The following is an 18,792-nucleotide window of genomic DNA, read 5'->3' on the forward strand; positions in this document are numbered from 1 at the left end:
AATATATTATATATATATATATATAATTCCATTTTAATTGAGTTAGCTATATTATTTTATTTTTATTTTAAATACAAACAGTTTAATAGTCGCATATTACCTTCAATGTCTGTTACAACATTCTTCCAATTATGACATGTGTTATAACTAATTTGCATGCTTATATGTTGATATTCTCTCTTCTTAAGTAAATAATTATATAATATACTTATATAATAGTTTATACACTAAATGATTTGTAAAAAAACTAGTGGTGAAATTAGTAGATTTGAATTTTTATTGGGCCTTCTCGTCATTCATCAATCAATTTTTGAGCTGTCATTTATTTTTAAATTAAAACTATTTAATGTCACTTTTCTTTTAAACATCATCATTTATACATATATATATTTTTAAATAAAAATATTTTAATAGTCACATGACTTGTAGTGTTACCGTAGACTTGCATGTTGTGACATGTGTCATAAAATGGTGACATGGTTTAATATAATTAATTTGCATACATTTTATTCTCTCCTCTGTCCCTAAACCCTATTCTCTCTCTTCATTTATATTTTGTTTGTTTGTTTTATATTGCTATAAAGATTCGTTGATCTTCTCTCTCCTCTATCTACTGTCCTTATCATCTCTTATCTCTCTTCACAATATAATAAATATAATAAATATTTGGTGTTTGGAATCCAGCTCATAAGAGTCGTTTGATGGGTGGGTATTCGGACTCTTATTGGGCGCACCTTCATCCATCAGTTTTTTTAGCTGTCATTTATTTTAAAATTTAAACAATTTAATGTCACCTCTTTTGTACCCATCATCAATTTATTTATATATATATTTTTTTTATTTATTTAAATTATACATCTCTTTCCTTAGTCTCTTTTGTCTTCGATTCTCTTGCCCTAAACCTTAAATCTGACCCGACCCGACTTGACTTTCATTGACATTGACCAGGGTCGGAGCCCGTGGGGAAGCTTTAGGGTCATCTCTTCACTCTCCCCTAAGTCTTACATTCAATATTTGCCTTTACAAACTTTAAACATGAGAGCATAATATAAAATATGTAACTTAATAATTTAAATTAATTATAATACATCATTATTATATTTTTCAATATAACTTCTTATTTCTGTCTTTAGAAGACATTTTTTTTTGTCATGAAAACTATCTATGATAACTTTAACCTTGTCACGTTAATTGTTTGTTGTCGACCATATTTCTTAAATAACTACTACAACAACGAACTTGATAAAATTACCTAAATCCAATAACCGGGTTTTACACAGAAATAGTGAAGTCAAAACTCGAAAAACACTCTAGAAAAGAAAAAACTATTTGAAAATTATAGAGTGAAAATTGTAAGACAATGTGTGGAAAAGATTAGAGTGAAAAAATATATTAGTTGAAAATTAAACTATAAAATCATTCATCAAAATTTTAATCCAACCAACTAGTATATCATTATCCAATAGTTAGTCTTACTTGCTTCTTTCTTGCATCTTCCTTATATTCATTGACATTTTATTCGGAGTATGTAAGTTACATATGTTATAACAATAAATATAAATATTTTATACTTAATTAGCATTAATAACATTTTTTTTAATTCCCTTATTTAAGACATTAATGCTAATTCTACATTAACAAATTTTATTTTTATTTTATTAAATTTCACCTTAATTTACATTAAAATTAATTACACACTCATCTCTCTATATATAATGATGTTTAATTTTCAAAGTATTCGGATTGTCGGGTCGAGAGTTGTGGTTAATTTGATATATATGTGAGGAGTGAATGAATACTTGGGTAGGATTGTGGGTTGACCCGCCCATAAATTTAAAACGGTTAAAAATAAAATTAAAAAATACTATATGTATGTTTCAAACTCGCAACCTATTTAAACAATTACAACTCTTTAACCAACTAGACTAATAAGTCTTTATACTTTAAATTCAACACAAAATATGATGAACGTAGAATGTTTTAACAATATAAATTAAATTTTTAACTAACTAATCTATATATATATAATGATGCTTAATTTTCAAAGTGTCCGGATTACCGTATCGAGAGCTGTGGTTAATTTGGAATATATGTGAGAGTAATTGATACTTGGGTCGTATTGTGGGTTGACCCGCCATAAACTTAAAACGGTTTAAAATAAAATTAAAAATTATATGTATGTTTTGAACTCGCAACCTAATAAAACAAATAAACCTTTAAACCAACTAGGCTAATAAGAATTATATTTTAAATTCAACACCAAATATAATGAACATGGAACGTTTTTTACAATATAAGTTCAACTTTTTAACTAACTAATCTCTTATATATAATGATGCTTAATTTTTAATGTGTCTGAATTATCGGTCGAGAGTTGTGGTTAATTAGATATATATGTGAGAGTAATTAATATTTGGGTCGGATTGTGGGTAGACCCACTCATAAACTTAAAACGGTTTAAAAATAAAATTTAAAAGCTATAAGTATGGTTTGAACTTGCAACCCTACAAAACAAGTACAACATTTTAACAACTAGGTTAATAACACTTTATATTTAATTTACACCAAATTTGATGAACGCGTGACATTTTAATAATATAAATTCCCACTTTTTAACTAAATAATATATATATATATATAATAATGCTTATTTTTTAATGTGTTCGAATTGCCGGGTCGAGAGTTGTGGTTAATTTGGATATATGTGAGAGTAAATGAATATTTTGGTTAGATTGTGGGTTGACCCGCTCATAAACTTAAAACGGTTTAAAAATATTGGCAAAACAAACTCTAAACCATCTAGGCTCCATGCAATGGCAAGAACAGAGTCCGGAGAAATATTCAACTTGACCTCATTACTATTGAATTCCAAAGAACCAATTCGCTTTCCATAGTCGTTCCTCAAGAAACGGATGAAACGGGTTCAAGTTCATCCAAGAAAACAAACATGTATTCCCTTCCAAACACTCTATTCCGTACTCCCTCGATCTATTTACCATAAGTTGTTGCCTCTTAACAATCTTTCGCGGTTCACTTTTATATACTTCTCTGTAAAAATTTGTCCGACAACATGCATGTGAGCAAATGTTGTGTTTGAGAGGAGATAAGAGTGAAACTAGGCATTCTTCAAGCGATTGTCACAACTTTGTCATTGTACGAGTATATAGTCCTGACCCTAAACCCTGGGAGTCCGAGGTCTTTTGAGAGACTATAGACTATGTGAACTCTCTTAACTTCTTTGTAATTTTGGATACCAAGATCTCGGCTATACTAGCAAAATCAGGCGATGAGAACACAGATCCTGAGTAGATTTCGTCTGAGACGAGATGGATGTTCTTTTGGACAACAAAATGAAGATTTCCTCGAGAGTGGAGCGATGGATAGTTACCCCTAAGGGTTTTGAGGGATTTGTTATGAGCACCCTTCTCACTTTCATGTTCATGGATTGTGCATTTTGGTATGCAACTTCCATGGCTTTGGGTGTTACTTGGTAACTGTTCGAACTTTCACAATGTACGTATTGGTATGATTTTCGCATCTGTTCTCCATCGCAAATCTCTATCGAATCTAAAAAAAATTAACAAAATTAAAACAAGTTAATACCGCTAAATGCACATCTGCTCACAATAATATTATACGATTTCCATTATAAATAAATAAATTATGATTATATAAGTTTTTTTCGTGTCATTTATTTATTATTATTATTTAATTAAATATATATATATATTTAATTTGTTATTATAAAATAATTTAATTATATATAAATAATAATAATATATAACTAATATGTTTTTAAAATTAAAATTTACGATTTAAATGAACTCTAATTTTCAAAAAAGTTTTGCAACAAAAAAATTATACAACAAAGATTTGGAATTCTTTCTGGTGTTCTTCAGACAGAAATAGACCCGAAAGAATTGGTAAACGAGAAAGAGGTACCTTAATTAGGGGTTTAAGCAAACGGGTAAACTCAATCATATTCGACTCATATTCAACTCCAAATTAAATTGAGTCAATTCATTATTCAACCCATATTATTTATTAATATGGGTTGGGTAGGGTTGAGTATGATTTGAGTATCCAAATTAAATTTTAATATAACATATTTATTACGTTTTTGACTCGTTTAAAATATTTTTGGCTAGTTTAACATATTTTTTACCATTTCACAATTATTTAATTTATTTTCTCTGTTTAATACGTTTTTAACTTGATCAACACTTTTTTAACTCGTTTAACCAATATTGATCACATTTTGACACTGTTTAACAATTATTTAATTTGTTTTGATCCGTTTAATACGCTGTTTACTTGTTTAATACGTTTTTGGCTCGTTTAACACACTTTTGATATCTTACCCGTTTTGGTTCGTTATTTAATTAATAAATTAATCGATAAAAATAATAGGTTGAAATGAATAAACAAGGTCTTCATTATAATAAACTTACTTATTTTTAAGAAAAAAGTTCACTAGACATATATAATAATAAATGATCAATGTAAACATTCTTATTATAAAAAAATTAGCTTATTTAGCCTATTTTAATAACTTTAGTTAATTTTATTTTTAATTTATATATTTATTTATTAAATATAATATATTTTTTATTTCCTTCTTTTACATTAATTAAATTAGATAATTTATTTTATTCTTAAATTTTTATTTTATATATAGTTTCTCTTTTTATTTATTTTTTTCATCAGATTTTATTTTTCATAATTTTAAATTCTCATTTTTAAAAAACTTAACTTATGTATGAATTTTATGTTTTAATGTAATATTTTTTTGAAGAATTTATTCTTATTATTTTTGTATGAACAAAAATGAAATTAATAATTTTTTATTTAATTTTATTCGTAAAAATATGTTTTGTCTTTTATTATTACTTTTTTGGTGTTTATTGAATGACTTGCTATTATTATCCAATTCTGATAATTAATTTATTTATTTTTGTGTTGCGTTAAAAAGGATTTTTATTGTTGAAATGAAAAGTCATTATTATTTTCATTCATTAAAAATCAAACAATTTTAGAATAATTAATTATTAATATTAATATAAGAAAAAACATAAAAAAATATAAAATTAAAATAATTAATGATGAATGTTTATATATATAAAATTAAATTAAAATAATCAATACATATTCATATAGAAATAATAACAAATTTATGAAAAAGATAAAAAAAAAAGAGGGTAGGTACATTTATTAATATAAAAGAGAGAAAAATATATTATTATTTAATTAATAAATATATAATTTAAAATAAAAGTTAATTAAAATTTACTAAAAAAAAAGTTAAATAATCAATTTTTAGTAGATACATTTAAATTAGTTGTACAAGTACATGCATCATCTAACTATGAACTTTTTTTTTAAACCAACCTAGATATTAAAGAGATTATTAATTATCTATAATGTTAACAATTATAACATGTTTTTTTATTACTGAAATGTATAAAATAAATATATAATATTAATAATTTTTAAAATAATATTTTTTTTATCTCCACTTGAGTATAGACCAATTATTTTCTTTTACTAAATAATGAAAATATCAAATAACAATTAAGAAAAACATGAATTCTGTAAACTAATTAAATAGAAAATAATTAAATTTATTTAATTTGAGTAATGAATAACCTAATAATTCATTCCAACCCAAATTCAAACCAAATTAACATACTTAAATTAATATTTTGAATTTGGGTTATGGTTGGAGTTTGAGTTAATCAAAACTGAACATTCACTAATGAAGAATTTTGGAAAATTATATGTATGACACAATTAGTCAAAATGAAAATAAAAAAATAACAAGTAAATCAAGAACAAACAGATTTATAAATTTCAGACAGATATCAACAAAAAAAAAAATATATACAACAAAAATTAAAAATCAATGATAAAATGAGAGAAACACTCTCTTTTCATCCAACAACTTATATATTTCTCCCAAACCTTTTTTAACATTTTTTCAAGTACACAACATATGATAATAAATTCCTACTACTACTGATAATAATGAGATCTCCAAAATATTTAATCAGATTTGTGATGGCCTTACTCTAGAAGGGGGGCATACTGCAAGTAGAATCTTCTTCCTTGGACCCTTTTCAAAGGCACAAAACAAATTGTAAGTTTTTCTTTTATTTCAACCAGGTCATTCATTATCGCATTGTATAAATAAATAACCACAAGTTAAAGGACACAACTTTTTTTTTTGTAAGCTTGACCCACTCTAGGTTAGGGCACTCTTAGAGCTCGTTTGATGAACTGGTTTTTTGGGTTTTTCCAGGATTTTATCCTAAAACCCAAACATCCTTTCATCCATCATTTCAACTATCTAATCAATCATTTTATATATATAAATACCAAAATTACCCTTATTTAATTATATAAAATTAATTTATATTTAAAACTAAAGGATATTTTTGACTTTTTAACTTTAAAAACTAATTTTTTTAAAATTTCATCAAACAAGGTTTTTTAGGACAAAACCCAGAAAAAACCCTAATAACCAAAGATCAAACAAGCCCTTAGTGGGGAATCGAATCTGAGACATTTCGTAATCTAGCTATGGAAGTTTTGGTTAACTTCTATACAATGTCAATCAATATCAGCTATGATACCAAACCAGACCAAAGTTGTCAAACTCACGAGTTAACTCGTGAACTCGTTCGAGTTTACGAGTCAACTCAAGCAAAACGAGTCAAGAGTTTAAGAAACTCCGTCAGTAGTAAAATCGATCTGAAATCGCGAGTTAATACCGTGAACTCGTCAAACTCGTTTAAATCGGTAACATCGACCCGATTTTTGTATTCTTAGCTCTTCTCCTCTCTTGTTGAATGCTCGTCTGTTCTTTGAAGACTACATAGTTAGATTCTTCAAGCTACAATCATTTGTCAATAATAGAATGTGAAACAAAAGATTATTAGTAAAAGAAGAAAATCAGAAAAAATGAAAGTAAAAAGAGGCGACAATGGAGGAAACAATGAGAGAGAACAATGGAGGAGAGGGTACTTGGAGGAGTCGGAAAGGAAGCAATTAGGGTTATCATAATAAATAATTAATATATATATATATATATATATATATATTAAATTATCTGGAAAGATAAAATAGTTTAATTATTAATTTTTATTTTGATGAATAGTTTATAATTGATTTATTTTTATAATGTAGGTATTTAGTTTTTATATTTTAATTTTCATAATAAATATTATAAATGATTATGATATTTTATATTATAATAATTTAACAACAAATATTTTAAATACAATAATTATGATACATAAATTTTATTTGTTTATAATAATAGTTTGTTAATATATTGATTAATTTTTAATAATAATCAATTATTTATCTATATTTAGATGAATTAATTTTATTTTAAATCAATTATTTGCTTTTACGTAAACTTTTACGGTTTTGCGCAAACTCTCGATTTTACGAGTTTATTTATACAAAACGATTTTACGAAAACTCTCGATTTTGACAGTTTTTTATAGGACAATTGGGCTCAATCTTTTAACCAAATGATATTAACATCCAATCCAAGCTCAGACAAATAGTAAGAGTTAATTATTTTATCCAGACAAATGACTTCCTAATAATTCAAAAGTATGATTTCCAAGCAAAGTGATGAAATAAATTATTTATGCATTGGTGGTGCTAAAGAGAAAAAAGACCATACCATTGGTATTCCCAAGTCCTTCAAATCCTTGTCTCCCATTTGTTTAAGTGCTAACATATCCACCTGAAATTTGCAAGGGAAGATGTTGAGAGTGCATAATCAATCAAAAAAATACTAGAATATCTTAATTAACTTTTTATAGATAAATTTTAAAAGCCTCAAAATGAAAACTATATAACTCAACTCAATAAAGTTATTTCTCAATTTAAATTGAGATAACTACGACAGTCCTGTCTCTTTGTTGAACTAGGTAATACACAGTTTCACTGCTAGTAACTTTACATATAAACTATACCATTCCTTAACACTTCTACTATGTTCAAATTTCATGCAATAGTTATTTCCAAATAATCCACCATCCCAATAAACAACACTTTTTCAATCTCATCATTTAAATCATAAACTAAAAAATACCCTTCATTTTTTAAACTTTATTTATTATAAATTAAAGGTAAGGGTAAAATGGTAAATGAACCTAAATAATCCAATGTTTTGAACCAAACAACAAACAAGATCTATCTTATTCAAAATAAACCAAGATCAAACAAGCTCTTAGATATCCTTCATTAATGTCTATTATTTTTAATCAAATATTTAGGCTCATCTAAGAACATTTAACCAGTTTCATGACAGCCCCTGTTTTTCAGTTTCCCAATTATAATTTGTTATAATACAATGAACTTGATGTGCAACCAGTCTACCTGAAGAATATAGAAACTCAAACATCTTTCTCACCATGAGGATATGATGTTACATAGAGCATAACAAACAGAAGAAATAGCTTACCTCCTCAGCTTGAAAAAGAACAGCATATTTCTGCAGACCCAGGGCATTCAACAAACCACTCACTGTTTGGTGCTGCTCGCTCTACAAAACCAATTGTTTCTTAAAAAATAACTAATACTAGCAATTCTAAAGTATAAATGTACAAGTTTTGTCTCCAACTTATATTTCAAGATTCTATCATAAGTTCAGTCACACCCATATTAAGGAAATCAAATGAGGCAGCCGTTAGCCATGATCACAGCACAAGGAGAAGAAAGTATATGTAATTCTTCTGATATCTGCTAACCTCATTTACGTCCTGCCATCGGTTTGGCCTTAGCAGTAATAGCAGGTGGACCAGTACTAGAAATCATATAAGGATCTGGAGCACGATTCCCCACAATCCTTTGCGTTTCTTGATCGAGCTCCATTTGCTCTTCTTGGTGGAACTCCAAGTAATTCATCATGTCTTGCAGATGTCAATAGTTCCCTAGAGGTGTTATAAACTCTCTCTCTTGATGGAGATTCTAAAGAATCCTGAGGGTAAGAAGAGTAGGATCTTCTTGATAAGTCTTCGTGCATCACTTTCTCTACTCTTTGTGGTGAAGTGCGTCCAGAAAAACCTCTTTCTGTAGACCATGTAGTTCTAGGCATTGGTCTATGTTCTTCTACTTTCCTTGCTTCCACCTCATCAATTTGGCCTTTTAGTTTTGCATCAACTTCGTCAAGATTTATATTTCCCTCACATCTTACATTAAATTTGCCTAAGAATATAATATACATTCACTTAATAATCTTAATTAAATTACTTTTATTAAATTATAATACATAATTATTATATTTTCAGTATAACCTTTTTTTTTCTTGGAATACATTTTTTTTATTAATAAAAATCAATTATAATAACTTCAACTTTGTCAAGTTATTTGTTTGTTGGGAATATTTTTTTTTAACAAGTTGCTATTACTTTCTTGAATTCTGTATTATAAGAAAAAAAATGCTTAAACATTGTGGGGCGTTTGGTTCAAATAAAGAAATCAGAATAGAATAAGATTGAGATGGACAGATGTGTGGATGAGAATGACATGTTATAATATCATTACATTGATAGTGTTTGGTTTGAATGGAGGAATCACTGTTAATAATATTATTGATAGTAATTAATAAATTTTATATTTAATTTCTATGTATTATAAACTTTATTAAATTTTTTGTATTATTTTCTTATTATTACTCATTTAAAAAAACATATAAATAAATCAATTAATTCAAAATATATATATATATATATATATATATATATATATATATATATATAAGAGAAATAATTTATTAAAATAAAAAATATTAATAAGTTTTATATTCTCTTTAATTTAATATAGTTATAAACTTTATTATTTTTATTTTTATTGTTTTCTTAATATTACTCATTTAAAAAATATATAAATAAATCAATTAATTCAATATATATATATATATATATATATAAATAAATAAGAAAAAAGAAAAATAATTAGTCAAAATAAAAAAAAATTAATAAATTTTATATTTAATTTTTTATTATATATATATATTAATTATTATCAATATTTGATTTGTTTATATTAAAAATTTTAACGTGTTTATTTGAATTTAATTAAAAGATGAGTTTATTTGAATAAAATTAATTTTTGATAGTTATTAAAATATCATGCTAAATAAATCATTGATAATAATATATTATTAATTTTGTTTATTCTCTTTTTATTATTATCAATTAAAAATTATATAAATAAATAAATTAATCTAATATATAGAAGTAAAAATAAATAAATTTAAAAAAAGAGAAATAATTAGTCAAAAGTAAAATAAATTATTAATAAGTTTTATATTAAATTTTGTATTCTCTTTATTATATTTTTATTAATTATTATAATGATTGTTGATGTAATTTGATTGGTTTATATTATAAATTTTAGTTTATATTATATATTTTCGTAGTTAATTTTGATACGTAAAAAATTATTCTCTTATATTAAAATTAATTAAACGAGAAACACTAAAATTGTAAATATCATGGTAAATAAAACAATTAGAAGCAATAAATATATAGTCAAAACTATATTTGTTTTTTAATAAAATAAGCTTACATATATTAACTTCATATAGAATTGAGAAGAAAATGAATAAAGAGGAGGATAAAGAAAAAAAAAAAGAATAAAAAAATAATAGAGAAAATGGATGTTGAGTAAAAGGAGAGTAGAGAGAATATAGAGGAGAGATTGAAATGAGTTTTATTCCTCCAATATTGAAGGGATGAATGATTTCCGAGAATATACGGGAATTGTTCATCGATTAAACCACGTACCAAACATCAATTTTCAATCCCTTCAACCACCTTTTCCCTCTGTACCATATCATTCCAACGTTCATCCAAAGTTTCTCCCTTTGCACCAACTCGTTCCAGCGTGTTTCGAATAGTTTCTCCCGCTGCAGCAGTATATCTGCCTTTCTTCGAGTTGATTCGATCTTCTTCAAGTTTTTTCTGCTTGACATGAAGATCTTCCAATTGTTTCTGGAGATTTAAATTGAAAGCTGTCACTCCCTATAGTAGGAATCATAAGCAGCCACCTTGTGATCCATTTCTCTTTGGCTACTTTTCATCTGATCCCCAGTTGTCCTCAAATACTCCATCTTCTCTCTTGAAACCGAGAGAATTCTGCCATCCCTACGGTCAAGTTCTACACATCGATTCACCAAAGAGATCTTTAACATCTCAACTGCATCTTGATTTTCAATAAACGACATAGCTCTCAAATCCAAGCTTCTTCTTTTGCCTTGAGCTCAAGGATCATTTCATTAATGACCTTCACCGATGATCTAGATGCTCTTCAACTTCCCTACATGCATTATTGCAGGAATCAAGTTCTTTGCTAATACAGGTTCTCCTTAAAAGCTATGAATTTAGAAATGGATGATATCTTCTCCAAAGAAGACATATTTGTTGAACAGTTCCTTCCATGGACATGCAACAGCAAGTATATGTTTGTGTGTGTGTTGTGTGAGAGAGAGAGAGTGTTTCAAGAACCCTAATACAAGTCACTTGAGCGGAATGAATGAAGGAGGCGAAGTTTTGAATAGGGTTGTATAAAAGACAGAGGATTGTGAGCACGCGGATCAACTATATATATGGTTACACACTCTATGTAAAACTTTGGACACCTCCGAAGAAGCTTGTTTGATCACAAGACTTATTTTTGAATTTTTTGAATTTTTTTAAACATTTTTCTAACATTTTACCTATTTCTCATTCAATAATATTTTTCAAAGATCAAACATGATTCATGCAAAATTGATAAAAATAAACTTTACCTCTTAAACTTTCCTAATAATTAGAAACTTATAATAGGATAATAGAGAGATTTCTAATATTAATTATTTATTTTGTATTAAAATATATATTTATTTTAATTTATTTTAACTATATATTACTTATTTAATGTCTTTACATAAATATATTTATTATTTTAATCATTTTATCTAACTATCACATATTACTACTTTAAAGTCAATTTAATAGGTATATTTCTTATCTGAGTTATTTTAAACTACTATCTACTTCTCACTTTAAATACAATTAAATAAGTGATAAAAATAAAATAAAAAATTTAAATAAACTTGTGCATAGAAAATTGAGAGATATCTTAGTTTCATTTAAGGTATGTTTGAATTTGTAGAATTAGAATTGACATTTAATTACAATTCAATTCATATGGAAAAACTTAAAATTGTAATTCAATTTCAATTCTTATTTGGTAAAAAAATATTAAAAAACATTATTTTAATATACATTATTTTATTTTATTAAAATATTGTTTGACACATCTAACCAATTAGTATAGTTCAAGGTCAAGAAAATTTTAAATTTTTAATTTTCTGTAAAAAAAATCATTTAGTATAATTCAAGGGTCAAACAAATTTTGATGTGTTTCGATTTTTTTTAGAAAAAAAAGATATAATTCACCATGTTAACTTCATATATAATATATATATATATAAAAAAATAAAATATTTATTTCATATTTTAACTTTTAAATTAAAAAATAATATATATATATATATATATATATATATATATATATATATATATATATATATAAAAGTTCAAAATGATAATTAAGTTACTGGAAAAAAAATCTTAATTTCAAAAAAAAAAATAAATGAAAACTTTAATCGTGTTTTAAATAATAAATAATAAGTTATTTTGTTTGAAAAATATTAAAAAAAAATAGAATTAAGAACTATAAAATTACACTAACATAAAAAAAAAGTCTTATAATATTTTTATTTTTATTCTAATTCTTAATATTAAAATATCTATCAAACTTAAAAATTGATATTGGACCCTCCATTTCTAATCTCCATTTCTAATGTTAATTTTCATTTTAGTTAATGAGGGCGAGAGATAATAAAGTAGATAAAAATCTGAAAATTATAACCTCCAAATTAAAATAAAAGAGTACACATTATAAAAGAAAATGTACTAGGCTTTGGACAATTAGGGGTAGTTTAATCTTGAGTAATTTTGGATTTTTTATATTTTTTTTTTTGTTTTTAAAAAAATAAGTTTTCTATAATCTTATTATCATTCTAACACTTAAATTATGTATCTTAAATAAATCTTAAATAACTTATTTTTTATCAAACAATATTTAAAAAAAAAAAACCTGAAAATCCAAAATCATTAGTTGCATATTCCATTAGAAAAAGCAAAATTCATAAAAATAATAGCAATAATAAATATATATTACTTACTTAGTTCATAAAAAAATTGTATTTATTAAAGTTTCTAATAATTAAAAATTTAATACAATACTAGTGAGATGATAATATTAATTTTAAAAATAATATTAATTATTAAATTTGTATTATAATATATATATATATATATATATTAATCTTAATTTATTTTAAAAAATCACTTATTTATCCTTTAAATAAGCATATATATATATATATTATTTTATTTATATATATATTATTATATTTATATATATAATATTATATTTATCACCTAATATTTTTTAAAATAATTTATGCCTATGGAACAGAGACATAGTTTTTTCATTTAGGGGTTTTTTCATGTTGGTTTCAAGAAGGGATAGGTAAAGAATTGATAGAATCTGAAAATATAAGCTCTCAAATGAAGTGATTACACTATTTTGAAACACTTCATTAATTAATCAAATAAATAACAAGTAAAACCAACAACAAACAAAAATTTAGTAAAACAAAATTTCAGATCAGATCTGTAAGATGAGGGTAAAGATAAGAGGGATAAACCTGATATTCCACATTATTCAGAAACTCAGAAAACCCGAGAGCTTATTGAGAGAGTTTACACGAGATTTGCACTCAAATGTAGTTATCTGCAAATATATCAAATCAAATTAGTGAAGATATGAACGGTGCCAAATAAACTAATAAACTAGATCAACCAGAGACAAAAAAGATTATTAACAATACAAAAATCAATAACCATACTCACTGTAGTTATACTCTGTTAACTCGCAACAACCTCAACAACCTCGATTAACTCTGAAGATAAAATAAAAAGAATGGATAGAGAAGAAGAAGACTGCGAAGATGCGGAAGGAAGAACTAATAATCAATAATCTATTAGGGTTTTCAGATGTACGCTAGATGGGACTTATATAATTTTTATTTAATTAATTATAATATTTTTATTTTAAAAAATAAATTATAAATTACTTAATAGTCTAGTCAAATAAACAATTAAAAATAAACCAATCCTATAATAAGTTTAATTATTAAAATTTATAAATTACATTATAACAATTATATAGGAATATATTATTGATTATATTTAATTATTAAAAGCAAAGTCTATATTTAATCATGAATATATTATTAATCACAATTTATTTATGTATATAATAAAGAAACATTTGTTATAATTATCAGAGAAAGTTAAATAATATCACAATTGTATTTTGTTTAGGGAATTCATCTGATTGAGAATGTTATATTTTTACCTATTTATATATATATATTTTTACCTATTTATATATATATATATATATATATATATATATATATATATATATAATCAATTTTAATTGAGTTAGCAATATTATTTTATTTTTTATTTTAAATACAAACAGTTTAATAGTCGCATATTACCTTCAATGTCTGTTACAACATTCTTCCAATTATGACATGTGTTATAACTAATTTGCATGCTTATATTTGATATTCTCTCTTCTTAAGTAAATAATTATATAATATACTTATATAATAAGTTTATAACTAAATGATTTGTAAAAAAAACTAGTGGTGAAATTAGTAGATTTGAATTTTTATTGGGGCCTTCTCGTCATTCATCAATCAATTTTTGAGCTGTCATTTATTTTTAAATTAAAACTATTTAATGTCACTTTTCTTTTAACATCATCATTTATAAATATATATATTTTTAAATAAAAATATTTTAATAGTCACATGACTTGTTAGTGTTACACGTAGACTTGCATGTTGTGACATGTGTCATAAAATGGTGACATGTGTTATATATAATTAATTTGCATACATTTTTATTCTCTCCTCTGTCCCTAAACCCTATTCTCTCTCTTCATTTATATTTTTGTTTGTTTGTTTTATATTGCTATAAAGATTCGTTGATCTTCTCTCTCCTCTATCTACTGTCCTTATCATCTCTTATCTCTCTTCACAATATAATAAATATAATAAATATTTGGTGTTTGGAATCCAGCTCATAAAGAGTCGTTTGATGGGTGGGTATTCGGACTCTTATTGGGCGCACCTTCATCCATCAGTTTTTTAGCTGTCATTTATTTTAAAATTTAAACAATTTAATGTCACCTCTTTTTTACCCATCATCATTATTTATATATATATTTTTTTATTATTTAAAATTATACATCTCTTTCCTTAGTCTCTTTTGTCTTCGATTCTCTTGCCCTAAACCTTAAATCTGACCCGACCCGACTTGACTTTCATTGACATTGACCAGGGTCGGCGCCGTGGGAAGCTTTAGGGTCATCCTCTTCACTCTCCCCTAAGTCTTACATTAAATATTTGCCTTACAAACTTTAAACATGAGAGCATAATATAAAATATTAACTTAATAATTTAAATTAAATTATAATACATCATTATTATATTTTTCAATATAACTTCTTATTTTCTCTTTAGAAGACATTTTTTTTTGTCATGAAAACTATCTATGATAACTTTAACCTTGTCAAGTTAATTGTTTGTTGTCGACCATATTTTCTTAAATAACTACTACAACAACGAACTTGATAAAATTACCTAAATCCAATAACCGGGTTTTACACAGAAATAGTGAAGTCAAAAACTCGAAAAACACTCTAGAAAAGAAAAAACTATTTTGAAATTATAGAGTGAAAAATTGTAAGACAATGTGTGGAAAAGAATTAGAGTGAAAAAATATATTTAGTTGAAAATTAAACTATAAAATCATTCATCAAAATTTTAATCCAACCAACTAGTATATCATTAATCCAATAGTTAGTCTTACTTGCTTCTTTCTTGCATCTTCCTTATATTCATTGACATTTTATTCGGAGTATGTAAGTTACATATGTTATAACAATAAATATAAATATTTTATACTTACATTAGCAATTAATAACATTTTTTTTTAAATTACCTTATTTAAGACATTAATGCTAATTCTACCATTAACAAATTTATTTTTATTTTATTAAATTTCACCTTAATTTACATTTAAAATTAAATTACACACTCATCTCTCTATATATAATGATGTTTAATTTTCAAAGTATTCGGATTGTCGGGTCGAGAGTTGTGGTTAATTTGAATATATATGTGAGAGTGAATGAATACTTGGGTAGGATTGTGGGTTGACCCGCCCATAAATTTAAAACGGTTAAAAATAAAATTAAAAAATACTATATGTATGTTTCAAACTCGCAACCTATTTAAACAATTACAACTCTTTAACCAACTAGACTAATAAGTCTTTATACTTTAAATTCAACACAAAATATGATGAACGTAGAATGTTTTAACAATATAAATTTAAATTTTTAACTAACTAATCTATATATATATAATGATGCTTAATTTTCAAAGTGTCCGGATTACCGTATCGAGAGCTGTGGTTAATTTGGAATATATGTGAGAGTAATTGATACTTGGGTCGTATTGTGGGTTGACCCGCACATAAACTTAAAACGGTTAAAAATAAAATTAAAAATTATATATGTATGTTTTGAACTCGCAACCTAATAAAACAAATATAACCTTTAAACCAACTAGGCTAATAAGAATTTATATTTTAAATTCAACACCAAATATAATGAACATGGAACGTTTTAACAATATAAGTTCAACTTTTTAACTAACTAATCTCTCTATATATAATGATGCTTAATTTTTAATGTGTCTGAATTATCGGGTCGAGAGTTGTGGTTAATTTAGATATATATGTGAGAGTAAATTAATATTTGGGTCGGATTGTGGGTAGACCCACTCATAAACTTAAAACGGTTAAAAATAAATTTAAAAGCTATAAGTATGGTTTGAACTTGCAACCCTACAAAACAAGTACAACATTTTAACAAACTAGGTTAATAACACTTTATATTTTAAATTTACACCAAATTTGATGAACGCGTGACATTTTAATAATATAAATTCCAACTTTTTAACTAAATAATATATATATATATATAATAATGCTTATTTTTTAATGTGTTCGAATTGCCGGGTCGAGAGTTGTGGTTAATTTGGATATATATGTGAGAGTAAATGAATATTTTGGTTAGATTGTGGGTTGACCCGCTCATAAACTTAAAACGGTTAAAAATATTGGCAAAACAAACTCTAAACCATCTAGGCTCCATGCAATGGCAAGACGAGTCCGGAGAAATATTCAACTTGACCTCATTTACTATTGAATTCCAAAGAACCAATTCGCTTTCCATAGTCGTTTCCTCAAGAAACGGATGAAACGGGTTCAAGTTCATCCAAGAAAACAAACATGTATTCCCTTCCAAACACTCTATTCCGTACTCCCCTCGATCTATTTACCATAAGTTGTTGCCTCTTTAACAATCTTTCGCGGTTCACTTTTATATACTTCTCTGTAAAAAATTTGTCCGACAACATGCATGTGAGCAAATGTTGTGTTTGAGAGGAGATAAGAGTGAAACTAGGCATTCTTCAAGCGATTGTCACAACTTTGTCATTGTACGAGTATATAGTCCTGACCCTAAACCCTGGGAGTCCGAGGTCTTTGAGAGACTATAGACTATGTGAACTCTCTTAACTTCTTTGTAATTTTTGGATACCAAGATCTCGGCTATACTAGCAAAATCAGGCGATGAGAACACAGATCCTGAGTAGATTTCGTCTGAGACGAGATGGATGTTCTTTTGGACAACAAAATTGAAGATTTCCTCGAGAGTGGAGCGATGGATAGTTACCCCTAAAGGGTTTGAGGGATTTGTTATGAGCACCCTTCTCACTTTCATGTTCATGGATTGTGCATTTTGGTATGCAACTTCCATGGCTTTGGGTGTTACTTGGTAACTGTTCGAACTTTCACAATGTACGTATTGGTATGATTTTCGCATCTGTTCTCCATCGCAAATCTCTATCGAATCTAAAAAAATTAACAAAATTAAAACAAGTTAATACCGCTAAATGCACATCTGCTCACAATAATATTATACGATTTCCATTATAAATAAATAAATTATGAATTAATATAAGTTTTTTTCGTGTCATTTATTTATTATTATTATTTAATTAAATATATATATATATTTAATTTGTTATTATAAAATAATTTAATTATATATAAATAATAATAATATATAACTAATATGTTTTTAAAATTAAAATTTACGATTTAAATGAACTCTAATTTTCAAAAAAGTTTTGCAACAAAAAAATATACAACAAAGATTTGGAATTCTTTCTGGTGTTCTTCAGACAGAAATAGACCCGAAAGAATTGGTAAACGAGAAAGAGGTACCCTTAATTAGGGGTTAAGCAAACGGGTAAACTCAATCATATTCGACTCATATTCAACTCAAATTAAATTGAGTCAATTCATTATTCAACCCATATTATTTATTAATATGGGTTGGGTATGGGTTGAGTATGATTTGAGTATCCAAATTAAATTTTAAATATTAACATATTTATTACGTTTTTGACTCGTTTAAAATATTTTTGGCTAGTTTAACATATTTTTTACCATTTCACAATTATTTAATTTATTTTCTCTGTTTAATACGTTTTTAACTTGATCA

The 18,792-nt window shown here is 25.5% G+C and overlaps 1 long non-coding RNA gene and 2 pseudogenes across 1 annotated transcript; all 3 read right to left on the bottom strand.

The window, feature by feature from the left end:
- Positions 1-2,756: 2,756 nt before the first annotated feature.
- On the bottom strand, positions 2,757-3,981 carry LOC124934717 (annotated as a pseudogene).
- Positions 3,982-5,892: 1,911 nt separating this feature from the next.
- Positions 5,893-8,597, bottom strand: LOC124937009. The gene is made up of 3 exons (XR_007099202.1): positions 8,483-8,597; positions 7,697-7,759; positions 5,893-6,112 (listed from the first exon to the last, which is right to left on the bottom strand). It is a non-coding gene; the product is annotated as an uncharacterized LOC124937009 (long non-coding RNA).
- A 2,712-nt stretch (positions 8,598-11,309) lies between these two features.
- LOC124934718 lies at positions 11,310-18,551 on the bottom strand (annotated as a pseudogene).
- Between the last annotated feature and the right edge of the window lie 241 nt (positions 18,552-18,792).

Source organism: Impatiens glandulifera, chromosome 4 (genome assembly GCF_907164915.1).
Source record: "Impatiens glandulifera chromosome 4, dImpGla2.1, whole genome shotgun sequence".
Taxonomy (NCBI): Eukaryota; Viridiplantae; Streptophyta; class Magnoliopsida; order Ericales; family Balsaminaceae; genus Impatiens; species Impatiens glandulifera.